This window comes from Calliopsis andreniformis, unplaced genomic scaffold, assembly GCF_051401765.1.
Source record: "Calliopsis andreniformis isolate RMS-2024a unplaced genomic scaffold, iyCalAndr_principal scaffold0089, whole genome shotgun sequence".
NCBI lineage: Eukaryota > Metazoa > Arthropoda > Insecta > Hymenoptera > Andrenidae > Calliopsis > Calliopsis andreniformis.
The window spans coordinates 531,634-556,088 of NW_027480498.1; positions in this window are offsets into that span (position 1 = coordinate 531,634).

A 24,455-nucleotide genomic window follows, 5' to 3' on the forward strand; every position below is an offset into this window, starting at 1 on the left:
TAGCCATGGCCATAGTAGCCAATGCCATAGCCATAGAAGCCATAGCCATAGCCCTAGCAGCCAAAGCCATAGCCAAAGCAGCCATAGCCATAGCCATAGCAGCCTTAGCCATAGACATAATTATAGAAGCCATAGCCATAGCCATAGCCATAGCCATAGCAGATAGACGCAATAGCCATAGCAACCATAGCCGTAGCCATAGCAGCAATAGCCATAGCCAAAGCCATAGCAGCCGTAGCCATAGCCATAGCCATAGCAGCCATAGCCATAGCAGCAATAGCCATAGCCAAGCCATATCTGCCATAGCCACAGCCACAGCAGTCATAGCCATGGCCATAGTAGCCATTGCCATAGCCATAGAAGACATAGCCATAGCCCTAGCAGCCAAAGCCATAGCCAAAGCAGCCATAGCCATAGCCATAGCAGCCTTAGCCATAGACATAATTATAGAAGCCATAGCCATAGCCATAGCCATAGCCATAGCAGATAGACGCAATAGCCATAGCAACCATAGCCATAGCCATAGCAGCCAAAGCCATAGCCATAGCAGCGATACCCATAGCCATAGTCATAGCAGCCATAAACATAGCCATAGCAGACGTAGCCGTAGCCATAGCCATAGCCATAGCAGCCATAGCCATAGCCATAGCCATATCAGCAATTGCAATAGCCACAGCAGCCATAGCCATAGCCATAGCCATAGCAGCCATAGCCATAGCCATAGACATATCAGCCATAGCCACAGCCACAGCAGCCATAGCCATAGTCAAAGCCATAGCAGCCATAGCCCCAGCCATAGCCGCCATAGCTATTTCCATAGCAGCCGAGCCATAGCCACAGCCATAGCAGATATAGACATAGCCGTAGCCACAGCAGCCAATGCAGCCATAGCCATAGCCATAGCAGCCATAGACATTTTCATAGCCATAGCAGGCATAGCAGTAGACATAGCGATAGCCATAGCAGCCATAGGCATAGCCATAGCAGCCATGGCCATAGCCATAGCATACATAGCCATAGCAGACATGGCCATAGCAATAGCAGCCATAGCCATAGCAGCCATAGCCATAGCAGCAATGGCCATAGAAGCCATAGCCATAGCCATAGCAGCGAAAGCCATAGCCATAGCCACAGTAGCCATAGCAGCCATAGCCATATCAGCCATTGCCATAGCCACAGGCATAGAAGCCATAGCCATGGCAGCCATAGCCATTGCCATAGCCATAGCAGCCATAGCCATAGCCATAGCCATAGCAGCCATAGCCATAGCCATAGACATATCAGCCATAGCCACAGCCACAGCAGCCATAGCCATAGTCAAAGCCATAGCAGCCATAGCCCCAGCCATAGCCGCCATAGCTATTTCCATAGCAGCCGAGCCATAGCCACAGCCATAGCAGATATAGACATAGCCGTAGCCACAGCAGCCAATGCAGCCATAGCCATAGCCATAGCAGCCATAGACATTTTCATAGCCATAGCAGGCATAGCAGTAGCCATAGCGATAGCCATAGCAGCCATAGGCATAGCCATAGCAGCCATGGCCATAGCCATAGCATACATAGCCATAGCAGACATGGCCATAGCAATAGCAGCCATAGCCATAGCAGCCATAGCCATAGCAGCAATGGCCATAGAAGCCATAGCCATAGCCATAGCAGCGAAAGCCATAGCCATAGCCACAGTAGCCATAGCAGCCATAGCCATATCAGCCATTGCCATAGCCACAGCCATAGAAGCCATAGCCATAGCAGCCATAGCCATTGCCATAGCCATAGCAGCCATAGCCATAGCCATAGCCATAGCAGCCATAGCCATAGCCATAGACATATCAGCCATAGCCACAGCCACAGCAGCCATAGCCATAGTCAAAGCCATAGCAGCCATAGCCCCAGCCATAGCCGCCATAGCTATTTCCATAGCAGCCGAGCCATAGCCACAGCCATAGCAGATATAGACATAGCCGTAGCCACAGCAGCCAATGCAGCTATAGCCATAGCCATAGCAGCCATAGCCAAGCCATAGCAGCCTTAGCCATAGACATATCCATAGAAGCCATAGCCATAGCCATAGCGATAGCCATAGCAGCCATAGCCATAGCCATAGCAGCCATAGCCATGGTCATAGCCATAGCAGCCATAGCAGTAGACATAGCGGTAACCATAGCAGCCATAGCCATAGCCATAGCAGCCATAACCATAGCAGCCATAGCCATTGCCATAGCCATAGCATACATAGCCATAGCAGCCATAGCCTTAGCCATAGCAGCCATAGCCATAGCAGCCATAGCCATAGCCACAGCAGCTATAGCCATACCCACAGCCATAGCAGCCATAGCCATAGCCATAGCAGTCATAGCCATGGCCATAGTAGCCATTGCCATAGCCGTAGCGACATCCATAGCAGCCATAGGCATAGCCATAGCAGCCATAGCCATAACCATAGCCATAGCAGCCATAGCCATAGACATAGCAGCCATAGACATTTTCATAGCCTTAGCAGCCATAGCAGTAGCCATAGCGATAGCCATAGCAGCCATAGGCATAGCCATAGCAGCCATGGCCATAGCCATAGCATACATAGCCATAGCAGCCATAGCCATAGCCATAGCAGCCATACACATAGCCATAGTCATAGCAGCCATAACCATAGCCATAGCAGCCATAGCCGTAGCCATAGCCATAGCCATAGCCGTAGCAGCCATAGCCATAGACGTAGCCATAGCCACAGCAGCCGATGCAGCTATAGCCATAGTCAAAGCAGCCATAGCCATAGCCATAGCAGCCTTTGCCATAGACATAGCCATAGAAGCCATAGCCATAGCCAAAGCCATAGACATAGCCATAGAAGCCCTAGCCATAGCCATAGCCATAGCAGATAGACGCAATAGCCATAGCAACCATAGCCATAGCCACAGTAGCAACAGCCATAGCCATAGCCATAGCAGCCATAGCCATAGCCATAGCAGCTATAGCCATAACCATAGCCACAGCAGCCATAGCCATAGCCATAGCAGCCGTAGCCATTGCCATAGCCATAGCAGCCATAGCCATAGCAGCCATAGCCATAGCCGTAGCAGAAAAAAGCATAGCAGCCATAGCCATTGCCATAGCCATAGCATACATAGCCATAGCAGCCATAGCCATAGCCACAGCAGCTATAGCCACACCCACAGCCATAGCAGCCATAGCCATAGCCATAGCAGACATAGCCATGGCCATAGTAGCCATTGCCATAGCCATAGCAGCCATAGCCATAGGCATAGCTGCCAAAGCCATAGCCATAGCAGCCACAAACATAGCCATAGTCATACCAGCCATAAACATAGCCATAGCAGCCATAGCCGTAGCCATAGCCATAGCCATAGCAACCATAGCCATAGCCATAGCCATATCAGCCATAGCCATAGCCACAGCAGCCATACCCATAGCCATAGCCATAACAACCGTAGCCATAGTCTTAGCCGCCATAGCTATTTCCATAGCAGCCATAGCGATAGCCACAGCCATAGCAGCCATATACATAGCCATAGCCACAGCAGCCAATGCAGCTATAGACATAGCCAAAGCAGCCATAGCCATAGCCATAGCAGCCTTAGCCATAGACATAATTATAGAAGCCATAGCCATAGCCATAGCAGATAGACGCAATAGCCATAACAACCATAGCCATAGCCATGGCAGCAAAAGCCATAGCCATAGCAATAGCAGCCATAGACATAGCCACAGCCATAGCAGCCATAGCCATAACCATAGCCAATACAAGCCATAGCCAATGCCATAGCAGCCATAGCCACAGCAGCCATAGCCATAGCCACAGCAGCTATAGCCATACCCACAGCAATAGCAGCCATAGCCACAGCCATAGCAGTCATAGCCATGGCCATAGTAGCCATTGCCATAGCCATAGAAGCCATAGCCATAGCCCTAGCAGCCAAAGCCATAGCCAAAGCAGCCATAGCCATAGCCATAGCAGCCTTAGCCATAGACATAATTATAGAAGCCATAGCCATAGCCACAGCCATAGCCATAGCAGATAGACGCAATAGCCATAGCAACCATAGCCGTAGCCATAGCAGCAATAGCCATAGCCAAAGCCATAGCAGCCGTAGCCATATCCATAGCCATAGCAGCCATAGCCATAGCAGCAATAGCCATAGCCAAAGCCATAGCTGCCATAGCCACAGCCATAGCAGTCATAGCCATGGCCATAGTAGCCATTGCCATAGCCATAGAAGACATAGACATAGCCCTAGCAGCCAAAGCCATAGCCAAAGCAGCCATAGGCATAGCCATAGCAGCCTTAGCCATAGACATAATTATAGAAGCCATAGCCATAGCCATAGCCATAGCCATAGCAGATAGACGCAATAGCCATAGCAACCATAGCCATAGCCATAGCAGCCAAAGCCATAGCCACAGCAGCCATACCCATAGCCATAGCCAATGCAGCCATAGTCATAGCCTTAGCCGCAATAGCTATTTCTATAGCAGACATAGCGATAGCCACAGCCATAGCAGCCATATACATAGCCATAGCCACAGCAGCCAATGCAGCTACAGCCATAGCCAAAGCAGCCATAACCATAGCCATAGCAGCCATAGCCATAGCAGCAATGGCCATAGAAGCCATAGCCATAGCCATAGCAGTCATAGCCATGGCCATAGTAGCCATTGCCATAGCCATGGCAGCCATAGCCATAGCCATAGCAGTCATAGCCATGGCCATAGTAGGCATTGCCATAGCCATAGCAGCCATAGACATAGCCATAGCCATAGCAGCCATAGCCATAGCCATAGCAGCCATAGCCATAGCCGTAGCGACATCCATAGCAGCCATAGGCATAGCCATAGCAGCCATAGCCATAACCATAGCCATAGCAGCCATAGCCATAGAAATAGCAGCCATAGACATTTTCATAGCCTTAGCAGCCATAGCAGTAGCCATAGCGATAGCCATAGCAGCCATAGGCATAGCCATAGCAGCCATGGCCATAGCCATAGCGTACATAGCCATAGCAGCCATAGCCATAGCCATAGCAGCCTTAGCCATTGCAGCCATAGCCATAGCAGCAATGGCCATAGCAGCCATAGCCATAGCCACAGCAGCCATAGCCATAGCAGCCATAGCCATAGCCGTAGCAGCCATAGCCATAGCGATAGGCATAGAAGCCATAGCCATAGAAGCCATAGCCATAGAAGCCATAGCCATAGCAGCCGTAGCCATTGCCATAGCCATAGCAGCCATAGCCATAGCAGCCATAGCCATAGCCATAGCAGCCACAAACATAGCAGCCATAGCCATTGCCATAGCCATAGCATACATAGCCATAGCAGCCATAGCCATAGCCATAGCAGCTATAGCCATAGCAGCCATAGCCATAGCCACAGCAGCTGTAGCCATACCCACAGCCATAGCAGCCATAGCCATGGCCATAGCAGTCATAGCCATGGCCATAGTAGCCATTGCCATAGCCATAGCAGCCATAGCCATAGCCATAGCTGCCAAAGCCATAGCCATAGCAGCCATACCCATAGCCATAGTCATAGCAGCCATTACCATAGCCATAGCAGCCATAACCATAGCAGCCATAGCCATAGCCATAGCAGCCATAGCCATAGCCATAGCCATAGCCATAGCCATAGAAGCCATGGCCGTAGCATCCATAGCCATTGCCATAGCCATAGCAGCCATAGCCATAGCAGTTATAGCCATAGCCATAGCCATAGCAGACATAGCCATAGCAGCCATAGCCATAGCCATAGCAGCCATACCCATAGCCATAGTCATAGCAGCCATAACCATAGCCATAGCAGCCATAGCCGTAGCCATAGCCATAGCCATAGCCGTAGCAGCCATAGCCATAGACGTAGCCATAGCCATAGACGTAGCCACAGCCACAGCAGCCAATGCAGCTATAGCCATAGTCAAAGCAGCCATAGCCATAGCCATAGCAGCCTTTGCCATAGACATAGCCATAGAAGCCATAGCCATAGCCAAAGCCATAGCCATAGCAGCCTTTGCCATAGACATAGCCATAGAAGCCATAGCCATAACCATAGCCATAGCAGATAGACGCAATAGCCATAGCAACCATAGCCATAGCCATAGTAGCAACAGCCATAGCCATAGCCATCGCAGCCATAGCCATAGCCATAGCAGCTATAGCCATAACCATAGCCATAGCAGCCATAACCATAGCCATAGCAGCCGTAGCCATTGCCATAGCCATAGCAGCCATAGCCATAGCAGCCATAGCCATAGCCGCAGCAGCCATAACCATAGCAGCCATAGCCATTGCCATAGCCATAGCATACATAGCCATAGCAGCCATAGCCATAGCCACAGCAGCTATAGCCACACCCACAGCCATAGCAGCCATAGCCATAGCCATAGCAGACATAGCCATGGCCATAGTAGCCATTGCCATAGCCATAGCAGACATAGCCATAGGCATAGCTGCCAAAGCCATAGCCATAGCAGCCACAAACATAGCCATAGTCATACCAGCCATAAACATAGCCATAGCAGCCATAGCCGTAGCCATAGCCATAGCCATAGCAACCATAGCCATAGCCGTAGCCATATCAGCCATAGCCATAGCCACAGCAGCCATACCCATAGCCATAGCCATAACAACCGTAGCCATAGTCTTAGCCGCCATAGCTATTTCCATAGCAGCCATAGCGATAGCCACAGCCATAGCAGCCATATACATAGCCATAGCCACAGCAGCCAATGCAGCTATAGACATAGCCAAAGCAGCCATAGCCATAGCCATAGCAGCCTTAGCCATAGACATAATTATAGAAGCCATAGCCATAGCCATAGCCATAGCCATAGCCATAGCCATAGCAGATAGACGCAATAGCCATAACAACCATAGCCATAGCCATGGCAGCAATAGCCATAGCCATAGCCATAGCAGCCATAGACATAGCCACAGCCATAGCAGCCATAGCCATAACCATAGCCAATACAAGCCATAGCCAATGCCATAGCAGCCATAGCCATAGCCATAGAAGACATAGCCATAGCCCTAGCAGCCAAAGCCATAGCCAAAGCAGCCATAGCCATAGCCATAGCAGCCATAGGCATAGACATAATTATAGAAGCCATAGCCATAGCCACAGCCATAGCCATAGCAGATAGACGCAGTAGCCATAGCAACCATAGCCGTAGCCATAGCAGCAATAGCCATAGCCAAAGCCATAGCAGCCGTAGCCATATCCATAGCCATAGCAGCCATAGCCATAGCAGCAATAGCCATAGCCAAAGCCATAGCTGTCATAGCCACAGCCATAGCAGTCATAGCCATGGCCATAGTAGCCATTGCCATATCCATATCAGCCATAGCCATAGCCACAGCAGCCATACCCATAGCCATAGCCATAACAGCCATAGCCATAGCCATAGCAGCCTTAGCCATAGACATAATTATAGAAGCCATTGCCATAGCCATAGCAGATAGACGCAATAGCCATAGCAACCATAGCCATAGCCATAGCAGCAATAGCCGTAGCAGCAGTAGCCATAGCCAAAGCAATAGCAGCCATAGCCATAGCCATAGCCATAGCAGCCATAGCCATAGCCATACCTGCCATAGCTATATCCATAGCAGGCATAGCCATAGCCATAGCTGCCATAGCTATATCCATAGCAGCCATAGCCAGAGCCAGAGCCATAGCAGCCATAGACATAGCCATAGCCACAGCAGCCAATGCAGCTATAGCCATAGCCAAAGCAGCCATAGCTATAGCCATAGCAGCCATAGCCATAGCAGCCGCAGCCATAGCCATAGCCAAAGCAGCCATAGCCATAGCCATAGCAGCCATAGCCATAGCAGCCGCAGCCATAGCCATAGCCATAGCAGCCATAGCCAAGCCATAGCAGCCATAGCCATAGCAATAGCCATAGCAGCTATAGCCATAGCGATAGCCATAGAAGCCATATCCATAAAAGGCATAGCCATGGCAGCCATAGCCATAGACATAGCAGACATAGCCATAGCCATAGCCATAGCAGCCGTATCAATAGCCATAGCAGCCATAGCCACAGCCACAGCAGCCATAGCCATAGTCAAAGCCATAGCAGCCATAGCCCCAGCCATAGCCGCCATAGCTATTTCCATAGCAGCCGAGCCACAGCCACAGCCATAGCAGCTATAGACATAGCCATAGCCACAGCAGCCAATGCAGCTATAGCCATAGGCATAGCAGCCATAGCCAAGCCATAGCAGCCTTAGCCATAGACATAGCCATAGAAGCCATAGCCATAGCCATAGCGATATCCATAGCAGCCATAGGCATAGCCATAGCAGCCATAGCCATAGCCATAGCAGCCATAGCCATGGTCATAGCCATAGCAGCCATAGCAGTAGACATAGCGGTAACCATAGCAGCCATAGCCATAGCCATAGCAGCCATAACCATAGCAGCCATAGCCATTGCCATAGCCATAGCATACATAGCCATAGCAGCCATAGCCATAGCCATAGCCATAGCATACATAGCCATAGCAGCCATAGCCATAGCCATAGCAGCCATAGCCATAGCAGCCATAGCCATAGCAGCCATAGCCATAGCCACAGCAGCTATAGCCATACCCACAGCCATAGCAGCCATAGCCATAGCCATAGCAGTCATAGCCATGGCCATAGTAGCCATTGCCATAGCCATGGCAGCCATAGCCATAGCCATAGCAGTCATAGCCATGGCCATAGTAGGCATTGCCATAGCCATAGCAGCCATAGCCATAGCCATAGCCATAGCAGCCATAGCCATAGCCATAGCAAGCATAGCCATAGCCGTAGCGACATCCATAGCAGCCATAGGCATAGCCATAGCAGCCATAGCCATAACCATAGCCATAGCAGCCATAGCCATAGACATAGCAGCCATAGACATTGCAGCCATAGCCATAGCAGCAATGGCCATAGCAGCCATAGCCATAGCCATAGCAGCCATAACCATAGCAGCCATAGTCATAGCCATAGCAGCCATAGCCATAGCCATAGCCATAGCCATAGTAGCCATAGCCGTAGCCATAGCCATAGCCATAGCAGCCATAGCCATAGCCTTAGCCATATCAGCCATAGCCACAGTAGCCATAGCCATTGCCATAGCCATAGCAGCCATAGCCATAGAAATAGCAGCCATAGACATAGCAGCCATAGCCATAGCAGACATAGCCATAGCCATAGCCATAGCAGCCATAGCCATAGCAGCCATAGCCATAGCCATAGCAGCCATAGCCATAGCAGCCATAGCCATAGCCATAGCCATAGAAGCCATGGCCGTATCATCCATAGCCATTGCCATAGCCATAGCAGACATAGCCACAGCAGCCATAGCCATAGCCATAGCCATAGCAGACATAGCCATAGCAGCCATAGCCATAGCCATAGCAGCCATAGCCATAGCAGCCATAGCCATAGCCGTAGCAGACATAGCCATAGACGTAGCCATAGCCACAGCAGCCAATGCAGCTATAGCCATAGTCAAAGCAGCCATAGCCATAGCCATAGCAGCCTTTGCCATAGACATAGCCATAGAAGCCATAGCCATAGCCAAAGCCATAGACATAGCAGCCTTTGCCATAGACATAGCCATAGAAGCCATAGCCATAGCCATAGCAGATAGACGCAATAGCCATAGCAACCATAGCCATAGCCATAGTAGCAACAGCCATAGCCATAGCCATAGCAGCCATAGACATAGCCATAGCCATAGTAGCCATAGCCGCAGCCATAGCCATAGCCATAGCAGCCATAGCCAAAGCCATAGCGACCATAGCCATAGCAGCCAGAGACGTAGCCATAGCCATAGCAGCCATAGTCATAGCCATAGCAGCTATAGCCGTAACCATAGCCATAGCAGCCATAGCCATAGCCATAGCAGTCATAACCATAGCCATAGTAGCCACTGCCATAGCCGTAGCAGCCATAGCCATAGCAGCCATAGCCATAGCCACAGCAGCTATAGCCATACCCACAGCCATAGCAGCCATAGCCAGAGCCACAGCCATACCAGCCATAGACACAGCCATAGGGACAGCAGCCATGGCCATAGCCATAGCAGCCATAGCCATAGCCATGGTGGCCCTAGCAGCCATAGCCGTAGCAATAGCCATTGCCATAACCATAGCCAATACAAGCCATAGCCAATGCCATAGCAGCCATAGCCACAGCAGCCATAGCCATAGCCACAGCAGCTATAGCCATACCCACAGCAATAGCAGCCATAGCCACAGCCATAGCAGTCATAGCCATTGCCATAGTAGCCATTGCCATAGCCATAGAAGCCATAGCCATAGCCCTAGCAGCCAAAGCCATAGCCAAAGCAGCCATAGCCATAGCCATAGCAGCCTTAGCCATAGACATAATTATAGAAGCCATAGCCATAGCCATAGCCATAGCCATAGCAGATAGACGCAATAGCCATAGCAACCATAGCCGTAGCCATAGCAGCAATAGCCATAGCCAAAGCCATAGCAGCCGTAGCCATAGCCATAGCCATAGCAGCCATAGCCATAGCAGCAATAGCCATAGCCAAAGCCATAGCAGCCATAGCCACAGCCATAGCAGTCATAGCCATGGCCATAGTAGCCATTGCCATAGCCATAGAAGACATAGCCATAGCCCTAGCAGCCAAAGCCATAGCCAAAGCAGCCATAGCCATAGCCATAGCAGCCTTAGCCATAGACATAATTATAGAAGCCATAGCCATAGCCATAGCCATAGCCATAGCAGATAGACGCAATAGCCATAGCAACCATAGCCATAGCCATAGCAGCCAAAGCCATAGCCATAGCAGCGATACCCATAGCCATAGTCATAGCAGCCATAAACGTAGCCATAGCAGAAGTAGCCGTAGCCATAGCCATAGCCATAGCAGCCATAGCCATAGCCATAGCCATATCAGCAATTGCAATAGCCACAGCAGCCATACCCATAGCCATAGCCATTGCAGCCATAGTCATAGCCTTAGCCGCAATAGCTATTTCTATAGCAGACATAGCGATAGCCACAGCCATAGCAGCCATATACATAGCCATAGCCACAGCAGCCAATGCAGCTACAGCCATAGCCAAAGCAGCCATAACCATAGCCATAGCAGCCATAGCCATAGCAGCCATAGCCATAGCCATAGCAGCCGTATCCATAGCCATAGTAGCCATAGTCATAGCCATAGCAGCCATAGTAGACATAGCCATAGCCATAGCAGACATAGCCATAGCCATAGAAGCCATAGCTGCAGCCATAGCCATATCAGCCATAGTCAAAGCCATAGCAGCCATAGCCATAGCCATAGCCATAGCAGCCATAGCCATTGCCATAGCAGCCATAGCCATAGCAGCCAGTGCCATAGCCATAGCAGCCATAGCCATAGCCATAGCCATAGCAGCCATAGCCATAGCAAGAGCCATAGCAGTCATAGCCGTAGCGATAGCCATAAAAGCCATAGCCATAGCAGCCGCAGCCATAGCCATAGCCATAGCAGCCATAGCCAAGCCATAGCAGCCATAGCTATAGCCATAGCATTCATAGCCATGGCCATAGTAGCCATTGCCATAGCCATAGCAGCCATAGCCATAGCCATAGCCATAGCAGCCATAGCCATAGCCATAGCCATAGCAGCCATAGCCATAGCCATAGCAGCCATAGCCATAGCCATAGCGATATCCATAGCAGCCATAGGCATAGCCATAGCAGCCATAGCCATAACCATAGCCATAGCAGCCATAGCCATAGCCATAGCAGCCATAGGCATTTTCATAGCCATAGCATGCATAGCAGTAGCCATAGCGATAGCCATAGCAGCCATAGGCATAGCCATAGCAGCCATGGCCATAGCCATAGCATACATAGCCATAGCAGACATAGCCATAGCAATAGCAGCCATAGCCATAGCAGCCATAGCCATAGCAGCAATGGCCATAGCAGCCATAGCCATAGCCATAGCAGCAATAGCCATAGCAGCAATAGCCATAGCCAAAGCCATAGCAGCCATAGCCATAGCCATAGCCATAGCAGCCATAGCCATAGCCATACCTGCCATAGCTATATCCATAGCAGGCATAGCCATAGCCATAGCTGCCATAGCTATACCCATAGCAGCCATAGCCAGAGCCAGAGCCATAGCAGCCATAGACATAGCCATAGCCACAGCAGCCAATGCAGCTATAGCCATAGCCAAAGCAGCCATAGCTATAGCCATAGCAGCCATAGCCATAGCTGCCGCAGCCATAGCCATAGCCAAAGCAGCCATAGCCATAGCCATAGCAGCCATAGCCATAGCAGCCGCAGCCATAGCCATAGCCATAGCAGCCATAGCCAAGCCATAGCAGCCATAGCCATAGCAATAGCCATAGCAGCTATAGCCATAGCGATAGCCATAGAAGCCATATCCATAAAAGGCATAGCCATGGCAGCCATAGCCATAGACATAGCAGCCATAACCATGGCAGCCATAGCCATTGCCATAGCCATAGCATACATAGCCATAGCAGCCATAGCCATAGCCATAGCAGCCATAGCCAAAGCAGCCATAGCCACAGCCACAGCAGCTATAGCCATACGCACAGCCATAGCAGACATAGCCATAGCCATAGCAGCCATAGCCCCAGCCATAGCCGCCATAGCTATTTCCATAGCAGCCGAGCCATAGCCACAGCCATAGCAGCTATAGACATAGCCATAGCCACAGCAGCCAATGCAGGTATAGCCATAGCCATAGCAGCCATAGCCAAGCCATAGCAGCCTTAGCCATAGACATAGCCATAGAAGCCATAGCCATAGCCATAGCGATATCCATAGCAGCCATAGACATAGCCATAGCAGCCATAGCCATAGCCATAGCAGCCATAGCCATGGTCATAGCCATAGCAGCCATAGCAGTAGACACAGCGGTAACCATAGCAGCCATAGCCATAGCCATAGCAGCCATAACCATAGCAGCCATAGCCATTGCCATAGCCATAGCATACATAGCCATAGCAGCCATAGCCATAGCCATAGCAGCCATAGCCATAGCAGCCATAGCCATAGCGACAGCAGCTATAGCCATACCCACAGCCATAGCAGCCATAGCCATAGCCATAGCAGTCATAGCCATGGCCATAGTAGCCATTGCCATAGCCATGGCAGCCATAGCCATAGCCATAGCAGTCATAGCCATGGCCATAGTAGGCATTGCCATAGCCATAGCAGCCATAGCCATAGCCATAGCCATAGCAGCCATAGCCATAGCCATAGCAGCCATTACCATAGCAGCCATAGTCATAGCCATAGCAGCCATAGCCATAGCCATAGCCATAGCCATAGTAGCCATAGCCGTAGCCATAGCCATAGCCATAGCAGACATAGCCATAGCCTTAGCCATATCAGCCATAGCCACAGTAGCCATAGCCATTGCCATAGCCATAGCAGCCATAGCCATAGAAATAGCAGCCATAGACATAGCAGCCATAGCCATAGCAGACATAGCCATAGCCATAGCCATAGCAGCCATAGCCATAGCAGCCATAGCCATAGCCATAGCAGCCATAGCCATAGCAGCCATAGCCATAGCCATAGCCATAGAAGCCATGGCCGTAGCATCCATAGCCATTGCCATAGCCATAGCAGACATAGCCATAGCAGCCATAGCCATAGCCATAGCCATAGCAGCCATAGCCATAGCCATAGCAGCCATAGACATAGCCATAGCGATATCCATAGCAGCCATAGGCATAGCCATAGCAGCCATAGCCATAACCATAGCCATAGCAGCCATAGCCATAGCCATAGCAGCCATAGACATTTTCATAGCCATAGCAGGCATAGCAGTAGCCATAGCGATAGCCATAGGAGCCATAGGCATAGCCATAGCAGCCATGGCCATAGCCATAGCATACATAGCCATAGCAGACATAGCCATAGCAATAGCAGCCATAGCCATAGCAGCCATAGCCATAGCAGCAATGGCCATAGCAGCCATAGCCATAGCCATAGCAGCAATAGCCGTAGCAGCAATAGCCATAGCCAAAGCCATAGCAGCCATAGCCATAGCCATAGCCATAGCAGCCATAGCCATAGCCATACCTGCCATAGCTATATCCATAGCAGGCATAGCCATAGCCATAGCTGCCATAGCTATATCCATAGCAGCCATAGCCAGAGCCAGAGCCATAGCAGCCATAGACATAGCCATATCCACAGCAGCCAATGCAGCTATAGCCATAGCCAAAGCAGCCATAGCTATAGCCATAGCAGCCATAGCCATAGCAGCCGCAGCCATAGCCATAGCCATAGCAGCCATAGCCAAGCCATAGCAGCCATAGCCAAGCCATAGCAGCCATAGCCATAGCAATAGCCATAGCAGCTATAGCCATAGTGATAGCCATAGAAGCCATATCCATAAAAGGCATAGCCATGGCAGCCATAGCCATAGACATAGCAGACATAGCCATAGCCATAGCCATAGCAGCCGTATCCATAGCCATAGCAGCCATAGCCGTAGCCATAGCCATAGCCATAGCAGCCATAGCCATAGCCATAGACATATCAGCCATAGCCACAGCCACAGCAGCCATAGCCATAGTCTAAGCCATAGCAGCCATAGCCCCAGCCATAGCCGCCATAGCTATTTCCATAGCAGCCGAGCCATAGCCACAGCCATAGCAGCTATAGACATAGCCATAGCCACAGCAGCCAATGCAGCTATAGCCATAGCCATAGCAGCCATAGCCAAGCCATAGCAGCCTTAGCCATAGACATAGCAGCCATAACCATAGCAGCCATAGCCATTGCCATAGCCATAGCATACATAGCCATAGCAGCCATAGCCATAGCCATAGCAGCCATAGCCATAGCAGCCATAGCCATAGCCACAGCAGCTATAGCCATACCCACAGCCATAGCAGCCATAGCCATAGCCATAGCAGTCATAGCCATGGCCATAGTAGCCATTGTCATAGCCATGGCAGCCATAGCCATAGCCATAGCAGTCATAGCCATGGCCATAGTAGGCATTGCCATAGCCATAGCAACCATAGCCATAGCCATAGCCATAGCAGCCATAGCCATAGCCATAGCAGCCATAGCCATAGCCGTAGCGACATCCATAGCAGCCATAGGCATAGCCATAGCAGCCATAGCCATAACCATAGCCATAGCAGCCATAGCAGCCATAGCCATATCAGCCATTGCCATAGTCACAGCCATAGAAGCCATAGCCATAGCAGACATAGCCATTGCCATAGCCATAGCAGGCATAGCCATAGCCACAGCCATAGCAGCTATAGCCATAGCCAAACCAGTCACGGCCATAGCCATAGCACGCATAGCCATTGTCATGGCCGCCATAGCCATAGCCATAGCAGCCATAGCCATAGCAGACGCAGCGATAGCCATAGCCATAGCAGACGTAGACATAGCCATAGCAGCCATAGCCATAGCCATAACCATAGCCACAGCAGCCACAGCCATAGCCATAGCCATAGCAGTCATAGCCATAGCCAAACCAGTCACGGCCATAGCCATAGCACGCATAGCCATTGTAATGGCCGCCATAGCCATAGCCATAGCAGCCATAGCCATAGCAGCCGCAGCGATAGCCATAGCCATAGCAGACGTAGACATAGCCATAGCAGCCATAGCCATAGCCATAACCATAGCCACGGCAGCCACAGCCATAGCCATAGCCATAGGAGTCACAGCCATAGCGATAGGCATAGAAGCCATAGCCATAGAAGCCATAGCCATAGAAGCCATATCCATAGCAGCCGTAGCCATTGCCATAGCCATAGCAGCCATAGCCATAGCAGCCATAGCCATAGCCATAGCAGCCACAAACATAGCAGCCATAGCCATTGCCATAGCCCTAGCATACATAGCCATAGCAGCCATAGCCATAGCCATAGCAGCTATAGCCATAGCAGCCATAGCCATAGCCACAGCAGCTATAGCCATACCCACAGCCGTAGCAGCCATAGCCATGGCCATAGCAGTCATAGCCATGGCCATAGTAGCCATTGCCATAGCCATAGCAGCCATAGCCATAGCCATAGGTGCCAAAGCCATAGCCATAGCAGCCATACCCATAGCCATAGACATAGCAGCCATAACCATAGCCATAGCAGCCATAGCCGTAGCCATAGCCATAGCCATAGCCATATCAGCCATAGCCATAGCCACAGCAGCCATACCCATAGCCATAGCCATAACAGCCATAGCCATAGACATAGCAGACATAGACATAGCCATAGCCACAGCAGCCAATGCAGCTATAGCCATAGCCATAGCAGCCATAGCCAAGCCATAGCAGCCTTAGCCATAGGCATAGCAGCCATAACCATGGCAGCCATAGCCAATGCCATAGCCATAGCATACATAGCCATAGCAGCCATAGCCATAGCCATAGCAGCCATAGCCAAAGCAGCCATAGCCATAGCCACAGCAGCTATAGCCATACCCACAGCCATAGCAGCCATAGCCATAGCCATAGCAGCCATAGCCATAGCCATAGCCATAGCAGCCATAGCCATAGCCATAGCAGCCATAGCCATAGCAGCCATAGCCATAGCCATAGCCATAGAAGCCATGGCCGTAGCATCCATAGCCATTGCCATAGCCATAGCAGACATAGCCATAGCAGCCTTAGCCATAGCCATAGCCATAGCAGACACAGCCATAGCAGCCATAGCCATAGCCATAGCAGCCATAGCCATAGCAGCCATAGCCATAGCCGTAGCAGCCATAGCCATAGGCGTAGCCATAGCCACAGCAGCCTATGCAGCTATAGCCATAGTCAAAGCAGCCATAGCCATAGCCATAGCAGCCTTTGCCATAGACATAGCCATAGAAGCCATAGCCATAGCCAAAGCCATAGACATAGCAGCCTTTGCCATAGACATAGCCATAGAAGCCATAGCCATAGCCATAGCCATAGCAGCCATAGCCATAGAAATAGCAGCCATAGCCATAGCAACCATAGCCATAGCCATAGTAACAACAGCCATAGCCATAGCCATAGCAGCCATAGACATAGCCATAGCCATAGTAGCCATAGCCGCAGCCATAGCCATAGCCATAGCAGCCATAGCCAAAGCCATAGCGACCATAGCCATAGCAGCCAGAGACGTAGCCATAGCCATAGCAGCCATAGTCATAGCCATAGCAGCTATAGCCATAACCATAGCCATAGCAGCCATAGCCATAGCCATAGCAGTCCTAACCATAGCCATAGTAGCCACTGCCATAGCCGTAGCAGCCATAGCCATAGCAGCCATAGCCATAGCCACAGCAGCTATAGCCATACCCACAGCCATAGCAGCCATAGCCAGAGCCACAGCCATACCAGCCATAGACACAGCCATAGGGACAGCAGCCATGGCCATAGCCAAAGCAGCCATAGCCATAGCCATGGTGGCCCTAGCAGCCATAGCCGTAGCAATAGCCATTGCCATAGCAGCCATAGCCATAGCGATAGCAGCCATAGCCATAGCCATAGCAGCCATAGCCTTAGCCATAGCCATATCAGCAATAGCCGCAGCCACAGCAGCCATAGCCATAGCCATAGCCATAGCAGCTATAGCCATAGCCATAGCTGCCATAGATATTTCCATAGCAGCCATAGCCATAGCCATACCTGCCATAGCAGCCATAGCCATGGCCATACCTGCCATAGCTATATGCATAGCAGGCATAGCCATAGCCATAGCTGCCATAGCTATATCCATAGCAGCCATAGCCGGAGCCACAGCCATAGCAGCCATAGACAAAGACATAGCCACAGCAGCCAATGCAGCTATAGCCATAGCCAAAGCAGCCATAGTCAAAGCCATAGCAGCCATAGACATAGCCACAGCCATAGCAGCCATAGCCATAACCATAGCCAATACAAGCCATAGCCAATGCCATAGCAGCCATAGCCACAGCAGACATAGCCATAGCCACAGCAGCTATAGCCATACCCACAGCAGTAGCAGCCATAGCCACAGCCATAGCAGTCATAGCCATGGCCATAGTAGCCATTGCAATAGCCATAGAAGTCATAGCCATAGCCCTAGCAGCCAAAGCCATAGCCAAAGCAGCCATAGCCATAGCCATAGCAGCCTTAGCCATAGACATAATTATAGAAGCCATAGCCATAGCCATAGCCATAGCCATAGCAGATAGACGCAATAGCCATAGCAACCATAGCCGTAGCCATAGCAGCAATAGCCATAGCCAAAGCCATAGCAGCCGTAGCCATAGCCATAGCCATAGCAGCCATAGCCATAGTAGCAATAGCCATAGCCAAAGCCATAGCAGCCATAGCCACAGCCATAGCAGTCATAGCCATGGCCATAGTAGCCATTGCCATAGCCATAGAAGACATAGCCATAGCCCTAGCAGCCAAAGCCATAGCCAAAGCAGCCATAGCCATAGCCATAGCAGCCTTAGCCATAGACATAATTATAGAAGCCATAGCCATAGCCATAGCCATAGCCATAGCAGATAGACGCAATAGACATAGCAACCATAGCCATAGCCATAGCAGCCAAAGCCATAGCCATAGCAGCGATACCCATAGCCATAGCCATAGCAGCCATAAACATAGCCATAGCAGACGTAGCCGTAGCCATAGCCATAGCCATAGCAGCCATAGCCATAGCCATAGCCATATCAGCAATTGCAATAGCCACAGCAGCCATACCCATAGCCATAGCCATTGCAGCCATAGACATAGCCTTAGCCGCAATAGCTATTTCTATAGCAGACATAGCGATAGCCACAGCCATAGCAGCCATATACATAACCATAGCGATAGCCAATGCAGCTACAGCCATAGCCATAGCAGCCATAGCCATGGTCATAGCCATAGCAGCCATAGCAGTAGACATAGCGGTAACCATAGCAGCCATAGCCATAGCCATAGCAGCCATAACCATAGCAGCCATAGCCATTGCCATAGCCATAGCATACATAGCCATAGCAGCCATAGCCATAGCCATAGCAGCCATAGCCATAGCAGCCGCAGCCATAGCCATAGCCATAGCAGCCATAGCCATAGCCATACCTGCCATAGCTATATCCATAGCAGGCATAGCCATAGCCATAGCTGCCATAGTTATATCCATAGCAGCCATAGCCAGAGCCAGAGCCATAGCAGCCATAGACATAGCCATAGCCACAGCAGCCAATGCAGCTATAGCCATAGCCAAAGAAGCCATAGCTATAGCCATAGCAGCCATAGCCATAGCTGCCGCAGCCATAGCCATAGCCAAAGCAGCCATAGCCATAGCCATAGCAGCCATAGCCATAGCAGCCGCAGCCATAGCCATAGCCATAGCAGCCATAGCCAAGCCATAGCAGCCATAGCCATAGCAATAGCCATAGCAGCTATAGCCATAGCGATAGCCATAGAAGCCATATCCATAAAAGGCATAGCCATGGCAGCCATAGCCATAGACATAGCAGACATAGCCATAGCAATAGCCATAGCAGCCGTATCCATAGCCATAACAGCCATAGCCGTAGCCATAGCCATAGCCATAGCAGCCATAGCCATAGCCATACACATATCAGCCATAGCCACAGCCACAGCAGCCATAGCCATAGTCAAAGCCATAGCAGCCATAGCCCCAGCCATAGCCGCCTTAGCTATTTCCATAGCAGCCGAGCCATAGCCACAGCCATAGCAGATATAGACATAGCCATAGCCACAGCAGCCAATGCAGCTATAGCCATAGCCATAGCAGCCATAGCCAAGCCATAGCAGCCTTAGCCATAGACATATCCATAGAAGCCATAGCCATAGCCATAGCGATAGCCATAGCAGCCATAGCCATAGCCATAGCAGCCATAGCCATGGTCATAGCCATAGCAGCCATAGCAGTAGACATAGCGGTAACCATAGCAGCCATAGCCATAGCCATAGCAGCCATAACCATAGCAGCCATAGCCATTGCCATAGCCATAGCATACATAGCCATAGCAGCCATAGCCATAGCCATAGCAGCCATAGCCATAGCAGCCATAGCCATAGCCACAGCAGCTATAGCCATACCCACAGCCATAGCAGCCATAGCCATAGCCATAGCAGTCATAGCCATGGCCATAGTAGCCATTGCCATAGCCATGGCAGCCATAGCCATAGCCATAGCAGTCATAGCCATGGCCATAGTAGGCATTGCCATAGCCATAGCAGCCATAGCCATAGCCATAGCCATAGCAGCCATAGCCATAGCCATAGCAGCCATAGCCATAGCCGTAGCGACATCCATAGCAGCCATAGGCATAGCCATAGCAGCCATAGCCATAACAATAGCCATAGCAGCCATAGCCATAGACATAGCAGCCATAGACATTTTCATAGCCTTAGCAGCCATAGCAGTAGCCATAGCGATAGCCATAGCAGCCATAGGCATAGCCATACAAGCCATGGCCATAGCCATAGCATACATAGCCATAGCAGCCATAGCCATAGCCATAGCAGCCTTAGCCATTGCAGCCATAGCCATAGCAGCAATGGCCATAGCAGCCATAGCCATAGCCATAGCAGCCATAACCATAGCAGCCATAGCCATAGCCATAGCAGCCATAGCCATAGCCATAGCCATAGCCATAGAAGCCATGGCAGTAGCATCCATAGCCATTGCCATAGCCATAGCAGCCATAGCCATAGCAGCCATAGCCATAGCCATAGCCATAGCAGACATATCCATAGCAGCCATAGCCATAGCCATAGCAGCCATAGCCATAGCAGCCATAGCCATAGCCGTAGCAGCCATAGCCATAGCGATAGGCATAGAAGCCATAGGCATAGAAGCCATAGCCATAGAAGCCATAGCCATAGCAGCCGTAGCCATTGCCATAGCCATAGCAGCCATAGCCATAGCAGCCATAGCCATAGCCATAGCAGCCACAAACATAGCAGCCATAGCCATTGCCATAGCCATAGCATACATAGCCATAGCAGCCATAGCCATAGCCATAGCAGCTATAGCCATAGCAGCCATAGCCATAGCCACAGCAGCTATAGCCATACCCACAGCCATAGCAGCCATAGCCATGGCCATAGCAGTCATAGCCATGGCCATAGTAGCCATTGCCATAGCCATAGCAGCCATAGCCACAGCCATAGCTGCCAAAGCCATAGCCATAGCAGCCATACCCATAGCCATAGTCATAGCAGCCATAACCATAGCCATAGCAGCCATAACCATAGCAGCCATAGCCATAGCCATAGCAGCCATAGCCATAGCCATAGCCATAGCCATAGCCATAGAAGCCATGGCCGTAGCATCCATAGCCATTGCCATAGCCATAGCAGCCATAGCCATAGCAGCCATAGCCATAGCCATAGCCATAGCAGACATAGCCATAGCAGCCATAGCCATAGCCATAGCAGCCATAGCCATAGCAGCCATAGCCATAGCCGTAGCAGCCATAGCCATAGCGATAGGCATAGAAGCCATAGCCATAGAAGCCATAGCCATAGAAGCCATAGCCATAGCAGCCGTAGCCATTGCCATAGCCATAGCAGCCATAGCCATAGCAGCCATAGCCATAGCCATAGCAGCCACAAACATAGCAGCCATAGCCATTGCCATAGCCATAGCATACATAGCCATAGCAGCCATAGCCATAGCCATAGCAGCTATAGCCATAGCAGCCATAGCCATAGCCACAGCAGCTATAGCCATACCCACAGCCATAGCAGCCATAGCCATGGCCATAGCAGTCATAGCCATGGCCATAGTAGCCATTGCCATAGCCATAGCAGCCATATCCATAGCCATAGCTGCCAAAGCCATAGCCATAGCAGCCATACCCATAGCCATAGTCATAGCAGCCATAACCATAGCCATAGCAGCCATAGCCGTAGCCATAGCCATAGCCATAGCCATATCAGCCATAGCCATAGCCACAGCAGCCATACCCATAGCCATAGCCATAACAGCCATAGCCATAGCCATAGCAGCCTTAGCCATAGACATAATTATAGAAGCCGTTGCCATAGCCATAGCAGATAGACGCAATAGCCATAGCAACCATAGCCATAGCCATACCAGCAATAACCATAGCAGCAATAGCCATAGCCAAAGCCATATCAGCCATAGCCACAGTAGCCATAGCCATTGCCATAGCCATAGCAGCCATAGCCATAGAAATAGCAGCCATAGCCATAGCAGCCATAGCCATAGCAGACATAGCCATAGCCATAGCCTTAGCAGCCATAGCCATAGCAGCCATAGCCATAGCCATAGCAGCCATAGCCATAGCAGCCATAGCCATAGCCATAGCCATAGAAGCCATGGCCGTAGCATCCATAGCCATTGCCATAGCCATAGCAGCCATAGCCATAGCAGCCATAGCCATAGCCACAGCCATAGCAGACATAGCCATAGCAGCCATAGCCATAGCCATAGCAGCCATAGCCATAGCAGCCATAGCCATTGCCATAGCCATAGCATACATAGCCATAGCAGCCATAGCCATAGGCATAGCTGCCAAAGCCATAGCCATAGCAGCCACAAACATAGCCATAGTCATACCAGCCATAAACATAGCCATAGCAGCCATAGCCGTAGCCATAGCCATAGCCATAGCAACCATAGCCATAGCCATAGCCATATCAGCCATAGCCATAGCCACACCAGCCATACCCATAGCCATAGCCATAACAACCGTAGCCATAGTCTTAGCCGCCATAGCTATTTCCATAGCAGCCATAGCGATAGCCACAGCCATAGCAGCCATATACATAGCCATAGCCACAGCAGCCAATGCAGCTATAGACATAGCCAAAGCAGCCATAGCCATAGCCATAGCAGCCTTAGCCATAGACATAATTATAGAAGCCATAGCCATAGCCATAGCCATAGCCATAGCAGATAGACGCAATAGCCATAGCAACCATAGCCATAGCCATGGCAGCAATAGCCATAGCCATAGCCATAGCAGCCATAGACATAGCCACAGCCATAGCAGCCATAGCCATAACCATAGCCAATACAAGCCATAGCCAATGCCATAGCAGCCATAGCCACAGCAGCCATAGCCATAGCCACAGCAGCTATAGCCATACCCACAGCAATAGCAGCCACAGCCACAGCCATAGCAGTCATAGCCATGGCCATAGTAGCCATAACCATAGCAGCCATAGCCATAGCCATAGCAGCCATAGCCATAGCCATAGCCATAGCCATAGCCATAGAAGCCATGGCCGTAGCATCCATAGCCATTGCCATAGCCATAGCAGCCATAGCCATAGCAGCCATAGCCATAGCCATAGCCATAGCAGACATAGCCATAGCAGCCATAGCCATAGCCATAGCAGCCATAGCCATAGCAGCCATAGCCATAGCCGTAGCAGCCATAGCCATAGCGATAGGCATAGAAGCCATAGCCATAGAAGCCATAGCCATAGAAGCCATAGCCATAGCAGCCGTAGCCATTGCCATAGCCATAGCAGCCATAGCCATAGCAGCCATAGCCATAGCCATAGCAGCCACAAACATAGCAGCCATAGCCATTGCCATATCCATAGCATACATAGCCATAGCAGCCATAGCCATAGCCATAGCAGCTATAGCCATAGCAGCCATAGCCATAGCCACAGCAGCTATAGCCATACCCACAGCCATAGCAGCCATAGCCATGGCCATAGCAGTCATAGCCATGGCCATAGTAGCCATTGCCATAGCCATAGCAGCCATATCCATAGCCATAGCTGCCAAAGCCATAGCCATAGCAGCCATACCCATAGCCATAGTCATAGCAGCCATAACCATAGCCATAGCAGCCATAGCCGTAGCCATAGCCATAGCCATAGCCATATCAGCCATAGCCATAGCCACAGCAGCCATACCCATAGCCATAGCCATAACAGCCATAGCCATAGCCATAGCAGCCTTAGCCATAGACATAATTATAGAAGCCGTTGCCATAGCCATAGCAGATAGACGCAATAGCCATAGCAACCATAGCCATAGCCATACCAGCAATAACCATAGCAGCAATAGCCATAGCCAAAGCCATATCAGCCATAGCCACAGTAGCCATAGCCATTGCCATAGCCATAGCAGCCATAGCCATAGAAATAGCAGCCATAGCCATAGCAGCCATAGCCATAGCAGACATAGCCATAGCCATAGCCTTAGCAGCCATAGCCATAGCAGCCATAGCCATAGCCATAGCAGCCATAGCAATAGCAGCCATAGCCATAGCCATAGCCATAGAAGCCATGGCCGTAGCATCCATAGCCATTGCCATAGCCATAGCAGCCATAGCCATAGCAGCCATAGCCATAGCCACAGCCATAGCAGACATAGCCATAGCAGCCATAGCCATAGCCATAGCAGCCATAGCCATAGCAGCCATAGCCATTGCCATAGCCATAGCATACATAGCCATAGCAGCCATAGCCATAGGCATAGCTGCCAAAGCCATAGCCATAGCAGCCACAAACATAGCCATAGTCATA